Source organism: Diabrotica virgifera, chromosome 3, assembly GCF_917563875.1.
Source record: "Diabrotica virgifera virgifera chromosome 3, PGI_DIABVI_V3a".
NCBI lineage: Eukaryota > Metazoa > Arthropoda > Insecta > Coleoptera > Chrysomelidae > Diabrotica > Diabrotica virgifera.
The window spans coordinates 116441334-116462784 of record NC_065445.1 but is presented as its reverse complement, the minus strand read 5'-3'; the positions used below and the strand labels follow the sequence as shown (position 1 = coordinate 116462784).

At 30.5% G+C, this 21451-nt stretch overlaps 1 protein-coding gene across 2 annotated transcripts in view; it reads left to right on the top strand.

The window, feature by feature from the left end:
* The window catches only part of LOC114330186 (extracellular matrix-binding protein ebh-like), a 166365-nt gene that overhangs the window by 33305 nt on the left and 111609 nt on the right, over positions 1–21451 (top strand). Inside the window, exon 3 of one of the 2 annotated variants that reach the window (XM_050646867.1) lies at positions 18185–18503. The gene's annotated coding sequence lies outside the window, so the exon portion shown is untranslated. Of the gene's footprint in view, positions 1–7866; positions 8390–18184; positions 18504–21451 lie in introns of those variants that run through there. The other variant, XM_050646868.1, reaches the window with a different exon arrangement.

Genomic DNA, 21451 nt, shown 5'->3' with positions numbered 1-21451 from the left:
GTAATATATACAGGGTGAAAGAATTGGTAAAAAAACAACATGTTTTTGCATCAAAATCAGGAAAAACACAACTTCTGGTAAATCGATTCTTTCGGTTCAAGACCTTGGTCTTACACATCAAAAAAAGAACCTATTGTCCTTTTCATGAGCATTTTTAAGTGCGTAACAAATGATAGGAAAAAGGGTAAGTCCGTGATATGATAATACGCATTTATGACATTTATTTTAACATGACATTTTAGTTAAATCTGACAGTTGTCACATTTTATTTTCAATTTGGAATAAAAACAAATCAAATGTGTTTGTTGCATTTATAAAATGGTATTTTCTTTGATTTGTATAGTCTTATAAATTATACAGATTATATTTGTGATATTATTATCTAATTAAAAAAAAATATTTTTTTATGGCGCCATCTATCGACGACTAGAATAACTAGAATAAATGTTATAAAAATGTCACCGACGAAATGTAATCACCGACGTGCCTTTTTTTCTGTCACATACAATTTAATGCGTTAGAAAGAAATCGAAAACTGTGACGCACTGAAAGGTGATCATGAGAAACACTGTACCAAATTTGGTTGAAATCGGACTTTTCGTTCAAAAGTTATCGTGCTATTAGTCACATATGTATAGTGCCATTTTGAATGCCCGCCATTTTTGTAAAAGGTAAAATCTGAGATGGCCTTATATTTAAATTTGAACATTGATGTGTGTAGTATATAATGTGGTCCAAATTATATGCATCTACCATTAAATGCACAATAATTGTTATAATATTTGCACTAATCTGCCACACATAGGTACATGTGAAGATACTTTATGCAGTTATTAAATGGTAATTGACATATCTAAAAAGTTCAAAATATTTTCTACAAAATATTTTAACGCTCTTTTCAATTGCGGTATTATCTTTTTGAAAAATTAATATATACAGAGGGAAAAATTGAAAAAAAAAACATATTTTTACATAAACAACCAGTAAAAACACAACTTCTGGTAAACCGATTCTTCTGGTTCACCAAATCCATCTTGTAATTTAAAAAAGAACCTATATACCAAATTTGGCTGAAATCGAAAATTTCGTTCAAAAGTTATGGTACTATTAAACACATATGCATAGCCGCCATTTCGAATGCCTGTCATTTTTGTAAAAGGCAATATCTGAGATGGCCTCATATGTAAATTTGAACCTTTATATGTGTAGTATATGTGGACCAAATTATATGCTTGTATCATTAAACGTGCAATTGTTTCACATATCGGCCGAACTAATAGGCCAGCGGCGAACTTTGCAGGGAGGTATTAGTTTGGTTCCCGAAACGGTAACTCCTGAAGCCCTTCTTCGCATGCGAATACTCTTACCAAAGAGCATCGATTTTAGAAAAAATATTTACATGCACTTTATAGATTTCGAAAGAGCCTTTGATAAAGATGTTTTAGCTAAAGTCTCTATTAAGCGCAGTGTCAGACAGCAGACAGGGATGTGTTATGTCACCGACACTGCCCAATGCTTACACCGAACCAATTTTTGAGAAAACGTTAAATAATCATCGCAAAGTTGTTAAAATCGATGGTGAAATTATTAATAACATTAGATACGCAGATGACATCGCCATAATTGCAGAGAGTCTAGAAAACCTTCAAACCCTGTTGAATGCTGTAAACAACTACTGTACTTCAAAGGGCTTAATAATCAACGAATAGAAAACAAAATGGATGGTGGTCGGAAAAATTAATATCAAAACCTCGGTACTAAAACTAGATAACAAAATCCTGGAAAGGATGGAACACTTTAGATGTCTGGGTAGCTAGATTGAGGGAAGGGTTGAAAGTGATGAGGAATTTTCGACCAGAATAAAACTTGCACGAAAAAGCTTCATTAGCTGGCGTTCTGTGTTGTGCAATAGAAGTCTGTCATATTTCACACATCTGAGGGTATTGAAGTCCTACGTCTGGTCCGTTTTGTTCTATGGATGTTCAACCTGGACAATAAAAATAAATAAATCTTAACAAATTAGAAGCGTTTGAGTTGTGGTGTTACCGTCGCATGCTCAAAATCCCGTTGATAGCCCACATATTATAAACAGCGAGAATTGATCAACTTCACAAAAATGAGAAAGGTTCAATAATTCGGTCATATAATGAGAGGACCCAAATATGGTTTACTCCTGTTGATCATTCAGGGCAAAATCAAAGAAAAACGCTGAGTTGAAAAAAAAAACAACTGTCCTTGCTGCGTAACATCAGACAATGGATAGGTGGAACGGTCGAGGAATTGTTTCATTTAGCTGAAGAACAAGAAACATTTCATCAACTTGTTAATATGACGATAGCCAACGCTGGCAAACAAAACAGCTAAGATCTAACAATATCACAAGGAAAACCAAATGCAAAATATACAAAACCCTGATAAAATCGGTTCTTGTATATGGATCAGAGACATGGACACTCTCGAAAAGCGATGAGGACCTATTAGGTACGCTTGAACGAAAAATCCTTAGACACTTATATAAGGGGGTGAAAGAAAATGACGTATGGCGCAGAAGATATAATTTTGAACTATACGCAGCATACAACGAACCCGACGTCATAACATCCATAAAGATCGGACGTCTGCGTGGATTGGCTGTGTTGGACGGATGTTGGAGACTAAAACACCAAAACATATAATGAGGCAGACACAAGTGGAACAAGATCTTGAGATTACCACCTTGAAACACTTGAGATTACCAACTGGAAACACAAAGCGAGGAACAGAACAGAATGGCGGAAAATCCTAGAACAAGCCAGGACCCAAAAAGGGTTGTCGAGCTACTGATGATGATGATGATGAACGCTGGCAAACAAGCACGGCACACAAAGAAGAAAGAAGAAGAAGCCTTGTCATGATAATTAAAAGTTCTCATTGCCCCAAAATCAGAAATCATTTTTTTCTGACTAACAGAGATTTAAAGTGTCTGTTTTTAGTCCCTTGAATAGGTAATAGTTATTTGGATAGTATATAGGGTGCTAGTAAATAGCTATAACAAACTTTACTAAATGAGAAAATAATGATAGTTCTCTATATAAAAAAAATGTATGTCCACAAATGCTTCGTTTTACAAGATACGGGGTATTATTTTTTTTTTATAATTTACAATCTCTTACAATTTACAATCTTTTACAATTTCTTACAATCTCACGATTTATGTATTGCTCTAAAGTCGATTGAGATATGCAAATGAAATTTGATGAGTTTTAAAGGTGGCTATTATGTACATTTTCCATCCCATTAAGAATATTATATTAATCATTGCTGCAAATACGGGGAATGGTACGCACTGAGATATCTCAAATAAGAATAACACTTACAAAAAACCTCCACTAACGCAATCAATTATTGAGGAATTATTAGATACATATGCACAGAACTTATGTACCAAGTATATTAAAAAGAATTAATAATAATATGCATGTAATAGATTGCAATGAGCTTCAAACTACGTTTGATCTTGAAGATTTGGAGGTTGCAATGAAAACAACGAAGAATACTACTACTCCTGGCTATGATTTTATCTATGAATTAATTTATCTATGAATTTACCTATGAATTAATTTATAATTTACCCATAATAGCTAAGAAGCAATTACTTAAAGTTTTCAATAGTTGGTGGGCAGGTGAGCAATGCATAGATAATTTTAAAAATATACCATACAACCATTATTAAAACCTAATAAAGACAAAAATAAGTCATATCTAACCTCTGTATCTAAGTCATATCGACCAATTTCTTTAATGTCGTGTGTAAGTAAAACCTTCGAAAGATTAATCAAAGTTCGACTAGAATGGTTTTTAGAATCAAATTGTATTTTACCTATAGTCCAGGGCGCATCTGTTTTGAGATGGACGTTGAGAGGGGACTTAAATTTTTTTGCAGAAGTTGCTTGAAAATAAATCAAATAATAATATTTGAGTTATCCTCCCTCTCAAAAAGGTCCGGAACATTGTTTAAATAATCAAAATGTAAAAAAATATAACTTTAAAAGTATTCATTTCCGAGAAAAGTTGTACTGACATATAAGTTGCGTAATTAAATTTCCTACAATATAAATTTGGTTACAAATTTAAAAAATAGTCATCCTAGTTGAAAAATAGCAATCATTGCCAAAAAACCATACAAAAACAAGTATTCGCATTTTACGTTTTTCAACCATTTATGCTACACTTAGGACCTTCATATTTCAGCCAGAAAAACTTTATGATACACTAAAACAATACTGTAAATTTCAATAAGATCGGTTCAATAAATTTTGCAAATTAAATTTTGCAATCCAGCTTTCGCAAAAAATATTCATTTTTTCAAAATGTTACAGGACTGAAAATAAAGCAGATAGCAAGATGAATTTTTTTTTCTTATAGAAGTGTACTGTACCTTTCATTTGCAATTTGCAAAATTAAAATCGATTAATTACCACGGCGTCAGGAAATTTTTTAAATAAACATTAATTTTTGGTGCTACGCGCAGGCAGCGGTGTTCGATTCACATAAGTTAATTTCCACCAAAATTTCTTACAATTTTTATCTAATATATTATTCTCTTACTCTATATTTTGTTGTATTTTAATATTTTAATTCCACAAAAATCAAACTAATTTTATTATTGTTTGTGAAATATTGTTTAAACAATTGCATATGTTTAAAAATAATAAACTTTTATTCCCTAAGTTAAAATATATGAACAAAGAAAGTTTTTGCTAATAAAAGTGTTATTTCAAATGACAAAGTATGTGTTTTTATTTTGCAATAAACAAATTTATTTATTTATATCGAAATGTAATAAAAATTAAAATGTATCAATCATTATCAAAGATCATTGGAATGCCCAATCAGAGCAAACTATCCGCTGTCCTGCGCGTAGCACCAATAATTAATGTTTATTTAAAAAAATTCCTGACACCACGGCGCGCCGTGGTGTTAATTGATTTTAATTTTGCAAAATTGAAAATGAAAGGTACAGTACACTTCTATACGCATAAAAAATTTCAACTTGCTCTCTGCTTTATTTTCAGTCCTGTAACATTTTGAAAAAATGAATTTTTTTTTGCGAAAGCTGGATTGCAAAATTTATTTTGCAAAATCTATTAAACCGATCTTAACTAAATTTACGGTATTGTTTTACTGTATCATAAAGTTTTTTTGGGTGAAACATGAAGGTCCTAAGTGTATCATAAATGGTTGAAAAACGTAAAATGCGAATACTTGTTTTTGTATGGTTTTTTCGCAATTATTGCTATTTTGTAACAAGGGTGACTATTTTTTAAACTTTTAACCAATTCAATATTGTAGGAAATTTAATTACGCAACTTTTATCTTAGTACAACTTTTCTCGGAAATCAACACTTTTAAAGTTATAATCAAAAAACGAAGAAAAAAATCGAGTTTTTCCTTAATTTTTTGATATATTGATGATTTAAACAATGTTCCGGACCTTTTTGAGAGGGAGGATAACTCAAATTTTATTATTTGATTTATTTCCAAGCAAATTCTGCAAAAAAATTTGAGTCACCTCTCAACGTCCAAATGTACTAATATTTTTACAGATGGGCCCTGGTCTACTAGTACACAGCATGGATTTCGTCAAGGCCTTGGATCATTGGATGTATACTCCAGGGAAATAAGTTAAAAATATACCATGTTCGGGACACTTGAGCAGCCAGGTTGCAAATGGGTTTTTGGGTACTATATACTTAATACATTATACATGCAAAAATGCCCGTCACAGTTCGGACGAGAAATTTAGTTATTAACAAATAAGTGTCACAAATGGCAGTTTTTTCGTTTTAAATCGCTACAGGTAAAAATAGGGTAATATATCTTATTTATACTGTTATTCTCGTAGTAGATGAGCCAAGGTTTAAAATGGCAGTTTTTGAATTTCGGTTCGATCATTTGTTGCTTCAGAAATTGCAAAATAAAACTAAAATTTCGAAAATAAAAAAATTGCTATAATTTTTGTGAAAATGACTTTAAGACTTTCATATTTCACAAAAAGTTGAGACAAATAGTCCGTATAATGCACAAAAAATTTTAAGACGATTCGTCAATTAGTTTAAATTTTATTCAATTTGTTTTTCCCAATGAGCTTTTTTTTTCGCAATAATATTGTTCAGAAAATAGTAATGTAATAGCAATTCTGTGAAAACCACATGAAAGAAAAAAAGTCATGGTTTAAAATATTAAAAAAAACATTAAAAAGCCATTTTTATCATTCCGAAAACATTTTACTAAAGTATGGTCATTTTTAGTTCATAAACAATTTGAATAACTTTGTTAATATTAACTGTAGATTAAAACTACTTTAGGATTTGAAAAGCTGGTATTTTTATACGAATTTTCAAAAAAACACTCTTTGCCTAGGTTAATTACAGTCAAAGATAGTCACTTTTTTTATTTAATTGACAGCTACTTTCTTTATAACAATTAAGCAACCCAACTAGCGCCATTTCGAAGTTGAAGGTATATAGTTTATGTGTAAAAGTTTGAGTAAACTTTAAATTTCAACAGAGTTGTTAATAAAGCTTTAAAAATAACGTTCTAACGAAATCGATTTGTGGTCGGTGGAAATGAATTATTAAAATCCGTGGACTCAAAAAATGAAACTGATTCTTCAAACATATGCTACGATTAATATCTCCAGAGCTTGTTGATGGATTTTGATCATAATTTTTTTAAATTGTATGTACTCGTAGTCTTGTAGAGTATGTTATGTATGTAAATCCCCACCTAACATTTCAAAATGTTGGAGGTGTTCCCCTTATCACTCAGGGATATGAAAAATAGATTACGACCGATTCTTAGACCTACCGAATATACATATTTATATAATTTCATAAAAATCGGTCAAACGGTCTCGGAGGAGTATGACAACTAACACTGTGACAGGAGAATTTTATAGATGTAAATATATAGATGGGTATTAACAAATAGGGGTTGGTGATGAAAAAGTGTAAATTAAGGGTTGTATGTATTTTTTAATCCTACATCATATAAAATTAAGATAGACAATTTTGTCCAAAAAAATAAAAAAAATGTCAGGGGGCAACCCCCCTTATAACTTATGGATATGAAAAATAGATTAAAACCTATTGTCAGTCCCATAGGATACACTTGTAAAATTTCATAAAAATCGACCAAGCCGTTTCGGAGTGGTATGGTAACTAACACTGTTGCAGGAGAATTTTATGTATATTGAAGTTACTGTGAATTAAATAATAAAAGTGGCTAACTTTGACCGTGATTAACATAGGGGAAAAGTTTTTTTTTTGAAAATTTGTGTAAAAATACCAGCTTTTGAAATGCCAAGGTAAATTTACTCTACAGTCAATATTAACAAAGCTATTTAATTTGTTTTCAAGCCAAGAATGACTCTACTTTAGTAAAATGTTTTCGTAGTGACAAAAATTACTTTTTAATGATTTTCTTCAATAATTTGAAAACAAGACTATTGTTCTTTCATGTGGTTTTCACAGAATTTCTATATAATTATTATTTACTGAAAAATATAATACAAAAAAAAAACTCTGGGAAAAACAAATTGTGCAGTATATGGACTCTTTGTCTCAACTTTTTGTGAAATATAAAAGTCCTAAGGTCACTTCCGCGAAAGTTATAGCAAATTTTTTATTTTCGAAATTTTAGTTTTATTTTGCAGTTTTCGAAGCAACAAATGATCGGACCAAAATTTAAAATCTGCCGTTTTAAACATTGGCTTATCTACTAAAAGAAGAATATTATAAATAAGAGATTTAAACGAAAAAACTGCCATTTTTGACCCTTATTTGTTAATAACTAAAATTCTCGTCCGAACTGTGACGGGCATTTCTGTATGTATAATGTATTAGGTGTATAGTACCCAAAAAACCCATTTGCAACCTGGCTGCTCAAGTGTCCCGACAAAAACCTTATTTCCCTGGAGTAGTAGTAACGAAGCTAGTTACAGATATATACAAATTGCGCTATCTAAAAATGCGTACATTAAGGTATCTTTTTATGTGGATTTTTTTTTATGCGGTTTTGAAATTGTGCGGTTTGTAATTCATCCGAAAATTCGTCCCAAAAAATTTCTATTATTAACTATTATGATTAAATATTACCCATTCACATCCAGCTGTCAGTAAAGTGAGCGTTTGCAATTCGGGGATTCCCCTTTATTTACGTTGATCCCCTATTATTTACATTTGTACATCATTCCATCATTGCGAGTTTTGGATTGTTTACCTATAATCGTTTTAAAATTAGTGGTGCTTCGTTTTATAAGTTGTGAGTTTACAATTTTGCGGTAATAAGATTCCAAGTTGCAGTATAAATAGCAGCACATTTTGGTTTTTGGATTGAAACGTTTCAAGTGAGTGTCATGTAAAGTTTTATTTTTCATTAGATCATTAAGAGATGCTATGTGAAATTTGATAATCATTGTAGACACGATAAGTCTAACCTAAATAGCAGAAATTAAAAGGTAGGTACCCTCCCTCACTACCAGAATTAAATTTTTTTCATTTTTTTTTAAGTTCAATATGAATAACAAATAAGACTCAGCGTAATTTTAACCCACCACACTCTTCTCCCTTTCCCCACCATCAAAAACTTCATTTTTCATTTTTATTTTTTGTTTAGGGGGATGCAATCAATTTTAAAATTTCAAAAAATGCACACGCATTGAGGCCTTGACAAAATATGTCTATTTTTATAGACCCGTACATTAAGTGTACAACATACCTACAATTTTTGATGGACGAACGTCCACCATTTTATGTGATTTTAGAAAACTACGGAACGTATCCCTACTTTTTCTTTTTCTTTCTTTTTATGCGATTTTTTCTAGAACGTATCTACCGCATAAAACCAGACCTTACTGTACCTAGTTTGTTTGTTTCTGGATATAAAAGGCGCTTATGATTCAGTAGATCTTAACATACTAAAATATAAAATGTTTTCACTTGGTTTCAATAATGAAATCTGTAATAATAATATTAAATCTATATAGGTACTAATAGAACAGTATGGCTAAAAGATCATACTACACGGACCAAGAGTTGTAAATCAAGATCTGTCACAGGGTTCAGTATTAAGTCCAACATTATTCAATTTATATTCTGCTAGTATTCATAGTTTGTTTGACGAAAACATTAAATGTTTACAATATGCAGATGATATCTGTATATACTCCACCCAAAAAACCTACGAAGAAAGTCTACGGCCGTTAAGGCATATACATAGTTGAAGTTATTATACAATCGACAAATAAAATGAAAATAATATGACAATGTCCACAGAATAATCCAATATAATGTTTTTCACCAGGCATAGGTTGCGCGCACCGGGAAACATAACCTTGAGTGGGCGTAGTAGACCAGTGGTGAATTAGTATAAATATCTAGGGATAGTACTAGATTATAAACTTCTATGGACTAAACATATTCAATACATCAAAGATAAGTGTGAAAAAAAAATATACTAAGGTGTATATACCAACAGAAAATGGGGCGCAGACCCCAAAACAGCTTTATTGTTCTACAATACTTGTATTCGGTCAGTCGTGGACTATGGGTGTTGGATATATGGATCAGCAAGCAATATAGACCAGGGCGGATCTGTAAAAATATTAGTACATTTGGACGTTGAGAAGTGACTCAAATTTTTTTGCAGAAATTGCTTGAAAATAAATCAAATAATAATATTTGAGTTATCCTCCCTCTCAAAAAGGTCCGGAACATTGTTTAAATAAACAAAATGTCAAAAAATTAAGGAAAAATTCGATTTTTTTCTTGGTTTTTTGATTATAACTTTAAAAGTATTCATTTCCGAGAAAAGTTGTACTGACATAAAAGTTGCGTAATTAAATTTCCTATAATATAGAATTAGTTAAAAATTTAAAAAATACTCACAATTGTTGCAAAATAGCAATAATTTTGAAAAAAACATACAAAAACAAGTATTCGCATTTTACGTTTTTCAACCATGTATGCTACACTTAGGACCTTCATATTTCACCTTGAAAAATTTTATGATACAGTAAAACAATACTGTAAATTTCATTAAGATCGGTTCAATAGATTTTGCAAAATAAATTTTGCAATCCAGCTTTCGTAAAAAAAAATCATTTTTTCAAAATGTTACAGGACTGAAAGTAAAGCAGATAGCAAGTTGAATTTTTTTTGCTTATAGAAATGTACTCTACCTTTCATTTGCAATTTTGCAAAATTAAAATCGCTTAACACCACGGCGTCAGGAATTTTTTAAATAAGCATTCATTATTGGTGCTACGCGCAGGACAGCGGATAGGTTGCTCTGATTGGGCATTTCAATCACCTTTTATAATGATTGATACATTTTAATTTTTATGACATTTTGATATAAATAAATAAATTTGTTTATTGCAAAATAAAAACACATACTCTATCCTTTGAAATAACACTTTTATTAGCAAAAACTTTCTTTGTTCATATATTTTAACTTAAATAATAAAAGTTTAATATTTTTAAACATATTCAATTGTTTAAACAATATTTCACAAACAATAATAAAATTAGTTTGATTTTTGTGGAATTAAAATATTAAAATACAACAAAATATAGAGTAAGAAAGTAATACATTAGATAAAGATTAGAAGAAATTTTGGTGGAAATCAACCTGTGTGAATCGAACACAGCTGTCCTGCGCGTAGCACCAAAAATTATTGTTTATTTCAAAAATTTTCTGACGCCGTGGTAATTAATCGATTTTAATTTTGAAAATTGCAAATAAAAGGTAGAGTACATTTCTATAAGCAAAAAAAAATTCAACTTGCTATCTGCTTTACTTTCAGTCCTGTAACATTTTGAAAAAATGAATTTTTTTTGCGAAAGCTGTATTGCAAAATTTATTTTGCAAAATCTATTGAACCGATTTTAATGAAATTTACAGTATTGTTTTACTGTATCATAAAGTTTTTCAGGGAGAAATATGAAGCTCCTAAGTGTAGCACAAATGGTTGAAAAACGTAAAATGCGAATACTTGTTTTTGTATGGTTTTTTCGCAATTATTGCTATTTTGCAACTAGGGTTACTATTTTTTAAATTTTTAACCAATTCTATATTGTAGTAAATTGAATTACGCAACTTTTATGTCAGTACAACTTTTCTCGGAAATGAATACTTTTAAAGTTATAATCAAAAAACAAAGAAAAAAATCGAATTTTTCCTTCAATTTTTGACATTTTGATTATTTAAACAATGTTCCGGACCTTTTTGAGAGGGAGGATAACTCAAATATTATTATTTGATTTATTTTCAAGCAATTTCTGCAAAAAAATTTGAGTCACCTCTCAACGTCCATCTCAAAACAGATCCGCCCTGGACTAATACGAATTTAAAAATATTAGATCGCATAAAATACAGATGCTTGAGAATATGTTTAAGTTCAATAGTATCCACTGCAACAAACGTTATGCTAGCAGGGTGTAATGAAATCCCATTAAATTTACGTAGACAATTTTTAGCTCAAAAATACTGCATAAAGCTAAGAAACACTGAGTCAGACCTTTTAACAAATCTGGCTCTATTTTTATTAAACCTAGAAAATTAACTAACAAATATTGGAGAATAAAAAATTTGCCACCACTTATGCTGGGGCCACAGTTAAGTTTAATGCCGTTAATTAACGCATTATTTGACTAACGCGTTAGGTGTAGCCACACACAATTTAAAAATATTTTTTAACGTGTAACGACTTTGAACTTTGAGATTTTATTTTCTCCGACCTAATTTTTAATTGGGATTTTGGTATGTTTGGTATTGTTCACGTGTAATATCGATCGTTTTTATTATTATAATATATGTTATGAGGCTCTTGAAGATATGAAAATTTGTATGTAGAAAGAGGACCGAAGCAAAAAGGTAATGGTTCAAAAATTACCATCCTATCATTTATAACATCATCGCACATGCCGTTCAATTTTGAGCGATTGTATCTTAGGAACCACTTACCTATTGCAATTAAACTTTTTTCTTAAAAAAAAGCCTTATGTGGCGTTCTTTCCAATACCCTTATCTTAATTTAATTTAATCTAAAAGTTACCGAGATATTCTATTTGTTTATAAGCCAAAAAATTGTTTCTAACTTTAAAAAATTCCTTCCTCCGCTTAAATAGCCCAATTTCTATTCTGTAAATTACGTTAGATATGTACAGTGCCTTTTTACACGAAAATCATAATTATTATTCTGATGTATCATAATTATTATGGTTATTATTGCGACCTTAAATTGTTAATTAACAATTTAATTGTTGCTATAATCTATACCAAAAAATCTTTAATATTACTAAGGACCGGTTGTTCGAACGCTAATCAACAATGATCATTATTAAATATTTAATTACTGTCACCAAAACTGTCAATGTCAACTTTGTTTGGGTCGCTGAAAACATAATTAATTACCATTATGAGATTTATTAGTAATTATGTTAATAATTATTGTTATATTAATTGATTATAGTCTCAGAATTGTAATTATGTTTTAACAATTGACATTGACAGTAATTAATTATTTGATAATGATCATTGTTGATTAGCGTTCGAACAACCGGCCCTTAGTTATTTAATTTTTCGAGAAAAGCGGAACTTTTAGAAAAAAATATGTTGGTCGAAGAAAATCGGGAAAAATATCTCTATGCAGAATTAAATTACTGTGAATTTTTATTTGGGAATTTTTGGTGTAAAGTTAAAAGCTTCGGAGTTACAGAGCAATAATTAAAAAACACGATTTCGGAGCACTAACTTGTTTATAAAAAAATAGCATACTACCTGCGGATTTTTCATACCTATATTATTAACATAATAATAAGATTCGAATCCAGCAAAAATATTGCTATACTAGGTTCGCTTTCAAGATGCAGTAGAAATAAACAAACCAAGACCCGTTAAATGCTACTAGGAGCACTCCCGAATCATAATTTACAATGTATAAACTTTGGAAATCATGATTTGGGATTTACAATGTATATACATTGTAAATTATGATTCGGTTGTGCTCCTAGTGACATTTAACGTGTCTTGGTTTGTTTATTTTTTGTTTGTTTTTTGTCACAAATTAAAAGAAGCATTGAAAACTGATTTTATTTGAATTATCTTAGTGACATACATTTTTTGTGTAAATAAATTGAAACCATTACCGTATGCGCATTAAATGATATAAATATATAATTCTTAATTGTATGAAAAAAAGGAGTAATATGCCCTCTTAAGAATCCACCAAATTTCATTTGCATATCTCATGCGGTTTCATGGTACTAAATTAAAAAAAAAATGTTTAACTGATTTCTGCCCAAAAATTTCGCCCGACACCTTTCAAATTTGTTTAAAGAGAACATTTTCACCAATAATCCGCAAAGAAACCGAATGAGAAATTATTTCACTATTCTGCGTTCCGCAGTCATTTTGCAGTGTGGGCAGCATATCCCAATATAAAACTTATGGAACCTTGCAGCTCAATGTTGCCGGTTTTAAGCAGACGAACTTAAAGTCAGTCTAAATAGAATATTCCATAAGTCCAAAACATCTTGATTTGAAAATCTGTGGGTTTTATTATTTTTAAATAATTCATAGATAGGTACTATGAAAGATATTTATAAGATATTAAAGATATATCATTTGAATATTAATTATAATTAGCCTGTGATTACTATTATATTTAATAGTTATTTATGATATAAGTGTTGAAAGTACAATTTTAAGGCAAGCATGTGAAAGTTTGCAGAATGAGCAAAGCGAATTCTGCAATTCACATGAGTGCCTTAAAAATGTACTTTTTAACACGTGTACTTTGTACGCACGTAAGAAGTTATACTTCTATTATATTATTATTTCAACGAAATAAATATACTTTCAACAGGTTATTTGTATTTAAAGATTAAACTAATTTTTACTTACTACTTTCCAAAAATTTTTATTAAAACAATAATAAAAATAAAAAAAAGTTAGATAACACGGATTCGAACCGGGAATCTCTCGATCTCCGGTCGAACGCGCTACCACCGAGCTAAACTCCCTTTGCTTTGACAGCTTACAATATTTCTCATACATACTGACAAATTTAATAGACCAAGTGAGGTATAAAAATACTTCAAAATGTTATTTATTTATTAAGCTCAACAGGCCGTGAAGGCCTAGGGCTGAAAGATTTAATTTTTCCTTACAATTACTATTACATATTTATATATAATGCTATATCCTATACTACTATAATATATACAATATTACATTTGTTTGTATAAAACACTTAATACTACACTTAACATTATAGTCTTTCCATACATTTCTTCACCACTTCCTTCCATTGTTTTCTGTCCAAAGCTTTTTCTTTCCAGTTTACAATATTACTTTGTTTTAAGTCTTCATATACGCTGTCCTTCCATCTCCTTCTTGGTCTTCCTATTCTTCTTTTTTGTATTGGCTTACGTAATAGAACCATTTTTGGCATTCTCGCCTTTCCCATTCTTTCTATGTGTCCTAAGTATCGGATTCTCTGTGCTTTGATTGCCGTCGTTATTTTTGGTTCATTATATAGTTCTTCAAGTTCCTTATTATTTCTTCTTCTCCATTGACCGTCTATTTTCACGCCTCCATATATTGCTCGTTGTATTTTTCTCTCCCATCTTTCTAAAAGGTCTATTTCTGATTTTTTAAGCACCCATGTTTCACATGCATATGTAGCTGTAGGTCTGATAACTGTTTTGTAGATTCTTATTTTTGTTTTTCTTGACACATCTTTGGATTTCATTAATGGACGCAATGCTCCATACTTTTTGTTTGCTTTTGCTATTCTTGCTTTTATTTCCCCTTCCCCATGTCCCTTTTCATCTACTTTTACACCCAGGTATGTAAATTCTGAAACTCTTTTAAATGCGCATACATTTTCTCCTTCTATCTCCAATGTGAAATTGTCTTCATTTTCTTTATCTGTTTCTCCCATTATCATGTATTTTGTCTTTTCCTTATTTATGAGAAGACCAAAAGGTTTGGCTTGTTTTATTATATTGCTCATTAATTTTGTTAGCTCTTTCTTACTTGTCGATAATAACGTTAGATCATCTGCGAATGCAATACATTGGTGGCCATTTTTAAAAATCGTTTCCTGTGTGCTTATTTTACTTTTCCTGATTATTCCTTCCAGTATTACATTAAAAAGAGTCGTTGATAGTGGGTCTCCTTGTCTTAATCCTTCCTTTGTTTCAAAATTATTTGATTTATGTCCCTTCCATGCTATTTCGTTTGTGGAGTTATCCATAGTCATCTTTACCATCCTGACGATTTTACTTGGTATGCCCATTTCTTTCATTAGTGCGTACATCTGTTGCCTCTTTACCGTATCATAGGCCTGTTTAAAGTCGACGAACAGGATGTATGCTGCTATTTTATGTTCGTAGCACGTAGTTTGGATTTCTTTTAACGCAAATATTTGGTCTGTCGTCGACCTATTACTTCTGAATCCTGCCTGATATTCGCCCAATATCTTTTCCGTGTATTGATTCAGCTTTTTTCTTAAGATGTTTGTCAATATTTTGTACACGACTTCTAGCAACGCGATACCTCTATAATTTTCACATCTCATTTTATCACCTTTTTTATGTATGGGGCATATCCTTGCCCTGGTCCATTCTCCTGGCATTCTTTCTTTTTCCCATATACTTTTTATCAGGCTATGTATCTCCTTGTGTAGTCTTTTTCCTCCTGCCTTTATCATTTCCGCCGATATTTCCGTTATTCCTGGGCTTTTATTGTTTTTTAGCCCTCTTATTTCATTTTCTATTTCTTCCCTCGTAGGTGTTTCTATTACTATATGGTCATCTTTAATTTCCTGGATTGTTCCCCTTTCTTCTTCGTTTTTGTTTAAAAGTTGTGTAAAATAAGTTTGCCAATTTCTCATTATTTCCCCGGGTTCATTTATTAATATTCCTTCCTCATTTTTCATATATGGGTTATGTTTCTGATATCCCCTTTCCATTTTTCTTGTTTCCTGGTAAAAGGATCTTATTTCCTTTTTTTGGAATTTTTCCTCTATCACTTTGAGTTTTTCTTCGTTGTATTTTCTTTTTTTATTTCTGCATATTCTCTTCATAATTCTCTTCAATTCTCTATATTCTTGTGTGCTAATGTCACTATTATTTCTTAAGTTTTTTATTCTTATTTTTCTAATTTCTTCTGCTATTTTTTGACATTCCTCATCATACCATTCTTTTGCTTTTTGTTTTCTATTACCTTTAATTAATATTTCTTTACTGGTGTTTAAAACTGCTTCTTTTATGCTTTCCCACTTTTCTTCCGGGTCTAGTGTTTCTGGTTCTTCGTTTAGTCTGCTGGTTATTTGTTGTTCGTACTTCTTCTGTGTCATATTATCTTTTAGTATTGCTGTGTTGAATTGTTTTTTGATTTCTTTGTCCCTTTGATTGTCTTTCTTTATATTAGCATTTATTCTATAGGCTGCTCTTACCAAAAAGTGATCTGAGTCACATTCCGCTCCTCTCATACTTTTTATATTTATTATATTATGGGCGTGCTTCTTCTCTATTAATATGTGGTCTATTTGATTTATTGTCCTTTTGTCAGGGGAAATCCACGTTCCTTTATGTATATCTTTTCTGCGTTGGTATGTGCTTTTTATTACCATTTGTCTTTCTGTGTCAAAACCTATAATTCGTTGACCATTATCATTTGATACATCGTGTTTACTGTATTTTCCTGTTATATTTTCATATATATCCTCTTTTCCCACTTTAGCATTGCAGTCTCCCATTACTATTTTGATATCAAATGCTGGTAATCTGTCATATTCTCTCTCTAGTTGCTCATAGTATGCATCTTTGTCTTCTTCGGTGGCGTCTTCTATTGGTGCATGTACATTTATTATGCTTATGTTTCGTTGATTCCCTTTTAACCTGATTGTGCACATTCTATCTGATATCGGCTTGAAATTCATCACTCTGGTTTTCCATCTTTTCTGTATGATAAAGCCTGTTCCTAGCAATCTGTTATTCCCCCCACTTTTAAAAAATACTATATCATCTATTTCTACTATTTCTGTGTCTAATTGTTTTGTTTCTTGTAAAGCTAATATATCTATTTCATATCTTTTTGTTTCTCTAATTAATTCTTTAAGTTTTCCCGTTTCATAAGTGCCTCTTACGTTCCATGTTCCCAAATTAGTTTTCATTTTCTTGTTTTTAATCCCAATCGTCTCCTTGTCCATTGCCGTTGTTGCTACCGTTTCACTTACGTCGTTTAGTTTTTTTGGTTTCTGTTTTGGTTTTCTATTTTTAAGAGTTGTTGCTGATGTTTATTCCATGTCCATACCTCCTCATTTATTTTTATTTTTTGAAATCCTACCTTGACGTTTTTTCCTTCCAATTTAGCCTCTTTTGCCTTCGTTCTGATTTTACCCTGTATCATCCGTTCATTTTTGTCCATGTCGTCATTAATATATATTTCTTTTCCCTTTATGTCTCTCAATTTGCCTTTATTTTTCATAATTTCTTCTTTGTCCGTTGCATTTTCGAGCTCAATCAAGCAGGATTTACTTCCAATTTTTCTTGCGCTTTTTATTTTTGTCTCAACTTTTAGTGCATTGCATAAAAAATCTTGGACGTTATCTTTTGTTATGTTTTGATCGTAGGTATCCATATCTACTCCCTGCAGTATTATATTATTTCGTCTTTTGTCCTTTTCCATTCTGTCTATTTTATTTTCCAATTCTTCCACTTTTTGTTGGGTTTCTCTGTTTTCCTGTTTCAGCTTTTCATTTTCTTGTCTGAGTTCCTTCATTTCCGCTCTGTACTCTTTTTGTTCTTCTCTTAGTTCCCTTATTTCCATTGTGATAATATTTAGGCTCTCCAATATTTTTTCTAGTTGCCTATCATTCCCAGGCGACCGATGTACTTTTTTACTTCTGCTATCGTCTGCCTCATCTTCCGATTCATCTCCTCTTTTTCTTGTCTTTTCGTCCACACTATACTCGTTCTCAGCCATTTTGTACGTAGCGTTAACTAAATGCGTCAAAATGTATTTAATATAAATATTAATATCTCTTGGCAACACTGTTCTTCATAAGAGTCTGTACTGAAAGGTGACCGTGGAACGCAGTATAGATGGACTATTTTCTATGTTTTAGTTTTCAGCACATGATAGTGATATCTCTTCGACTGTACTACCAAATGAAGACTTTAATTCAATGAAAAAAGAGATAATGAACAAAATATCCACAGTTACTAACTCTATAGGAAAAATTTAAAATGAAATCGTTAAAATTAAGGAAGACAATAAACAAATTAAAGATTTGCATAAGAAATCATCACAAAACTTAGAAAGCTTAAAAACAGACGCGAATAACAATCAGAAGCTGTTCATTAAGTGTGATAAAAAACTAGAGAACTGTAACAGTAAAATTAACAATAAAGAGAATGAAGAGTGGAAGATTAATATCACAAAAGGTAAATTTGGGCGTAATATATTTAATACTTCATGTTGTAGTATGCTTTTTCTCATGAGCATTTTTCAGTGCGTCACAGTTTTTCGATTTCTTTCTAACGCATTAAATTGTATATGACAGAAAAAAGGCACGTCGGTGATTACTTTTATAATTGTTCTAGTTCGATGATTATTCTAGTTGTCGATAGATGGCGCTATAATAGAAAAAAAATTATTTACTAATTATATAATATATCTATCAATATAATCTGTACAATTTATAAGACTATACAAATCAAAGAAAATACCATTTTATAAATGCAATAAAGACAATTGATTTGTTTTTATGCCCAATTGCAAATAAAATTTGACAACTGTCAGATTTATCTAAAATATCATGTTAGGATAAATGTTATAAATGTATATTATCACGGACTTACCTTTTTTCTATAATTTGTGACGCACTGAAAAATCCTCATGAAAAGAACCATACGTCCACTCCAACTTTTCCCATGCACGAAATTATTCACAAACTATTTTTTATACTAGGTCTCTTTTAACTCACAGAAATTAATATCGCAAAATTAAGCAGCTTTTCCATAGAAATCACGATTCATTCGTATTAGTATCGTCAGTGTGTTAACACGTTTGTTTGTTCTGTTATTTTGTTATTGTTATTGGAGTGAACGAACTGTAAGTTTTGTACCAGATTTGTTTAATTTTTTTATGTTTTGTTTATCAACGACTCAGTTTAATATTGCAAATTGATCTTGACCATAACCATGACAAACTACCATTGTGAGAATTGTTTACATGAATTTCCCGAAAGTGACAAATATAATAAGCTTCGTTGTTTTGGGGAATGTCAGCGAAATGTCTGTATGCGATGTTCCGGATTCAACAAGACCATCACCAAAACTCCTCTGGACCCAAAAAATTCAAATTTAAGATTTTTCTGTTCACTATGTGATTCGCCAAGCCTCAGATATTTAAATGAAAAAATAACAAATCTATCAAAAAATCAGATACCACAAGAGAACTTTAATGACTTAATTCAACTAACTAAAAAAGTGACTGACAATTTGCCTGTTTTCACGGAGACATACGATTTATTAACAAACAATTATGGCAAATTGGATTACCTTACAAAAAAAATTGACGAGATACATAAGTTAAATAAGTATCAAAATAAAATTAAAATAGCATCTTCTAAAATAACATATTTTCGTTGTTCGAGTCACATCTTCGATATGGTCTTCCTTTTTGGGGTTCTAGTACAGCTGCTCAATTTGATGTTATTTTTAAATTGCAAAAAAGAGTAATAAGATATCTGTTTGGCCTCAGAAGATTTACGCATTGCAGAAGTTACTTCAGAGATCACGGAATTTTAACACTTCCATCTTTATATATTCTAGAAACAGTTTGTTTAATTCGTAAACACCTTCATGTCTTTCCAGCAAGGCCCAATCATCTTTACTCAACCAGAAATTCAATCTTTGATATTTATTTACTGATTCCATCCACTGAGTTAGTAAAGAAATCTATATTATATTCCGCAAAGAAACTTTACAACCATTTCCCGTTACAACTTAAATCTGCAACATCTTTCCCAAAGTTCCGTAAAATGACAAAAGCCTATCTATCTAAAAGATCATTATTCAATAGAAGAATTTCTTAATGAATAACTAAGAAAATTGGGTTTCAGGCGCAGTAGCATAAACTTGTCAGTTCCTTATGTTGTATTAGCATATTCAATTTGCAATTAATATTGCAATAAATTGTTTTTGTCTTATATACTGTATATTGACGATTTATCTTATTTTAGTAAATTGTAGTTGTTATTTGTTATTTATATTATTTTTCTTTTGACTGTATGTAAGCTTTGTCCATAAAATTGTAAAAAATTTCAGTGACAATAAAGCATATTTCTTCTTCTTCTTCTTCTACGATAAGTGAAACAACGATAAACAATATCGAATGTCTTTGATAGATGATGAATTTTGACGTTTATAATGATTTTCAATGATAGTAACAGTTTTTTTGATTTAGTTGCTTTTATTGTTTATTTGGTTTTATAAATCAATAAACTTTTATCTATTTATCAATAAAGTTTATTTGGTTAAATTGTTTATATTTCAGTTAAATAAAAGAGTTTCAGTTAAATATCGTAGTGTTGATAACTCAATTTGTGAAAAATTTGCATTTGTATCACAGTTTTCCCAAAAGTTTGATATATTAAAAATATTAATTAGGTATTGTTTTTCTCAACCTTTAATAATATTAAATCTTCTTAACAATAGTACCTAACTTTGTTGTGATTTTTTTTAAATTTATTTATTACCGTTCTATATTTATCTTTATATTCGTAATAGTCTGTATGGTGTTCAAGCTGTTTAATGTTGAGTTCATTAATCTCGTCAATAGTGAAAAAAGATTAAAAAAGACCATAGTGAAAAAAGAACTCTTAAATAAATTAACTTTTTGCACGATTGATCATTTTTGACTGTTTACCGTGACAGATTTTACGTCAGTAGGTGACATTTACTAGCAACTCGACGGTAAGTAATCCAACTCGACGGTAAGTACTCCAACTCGACGGTAAGTAATTCACTTACCGTCGAGTTAAAAAATCTCTTAATTTTAATTTATTTTTTGAAAGAATAAAGAAAACTAACGAATTATTTATTAATATTGAAACTAATGGTACAATTTGTTAAATTATTTTGCAGAATTTCTAAATATGGAATTTTATCGTCTGGTTTATTAACGACTGTAAAAGTACGCTGGATGTTCGTTTTTGTATTGGGTACTTTTACAATAATTAAACCATCGGTTTGTTGGATGTCATTCATAGTAATATATAATTCTTCTCTTCTACAGGCACCAGATATTCCCAATATCATTGCGACCTACAAATTATGAAAAAATCTTCATTAGATTATTTCTTTTACCTAAACTAGCTTATATTACC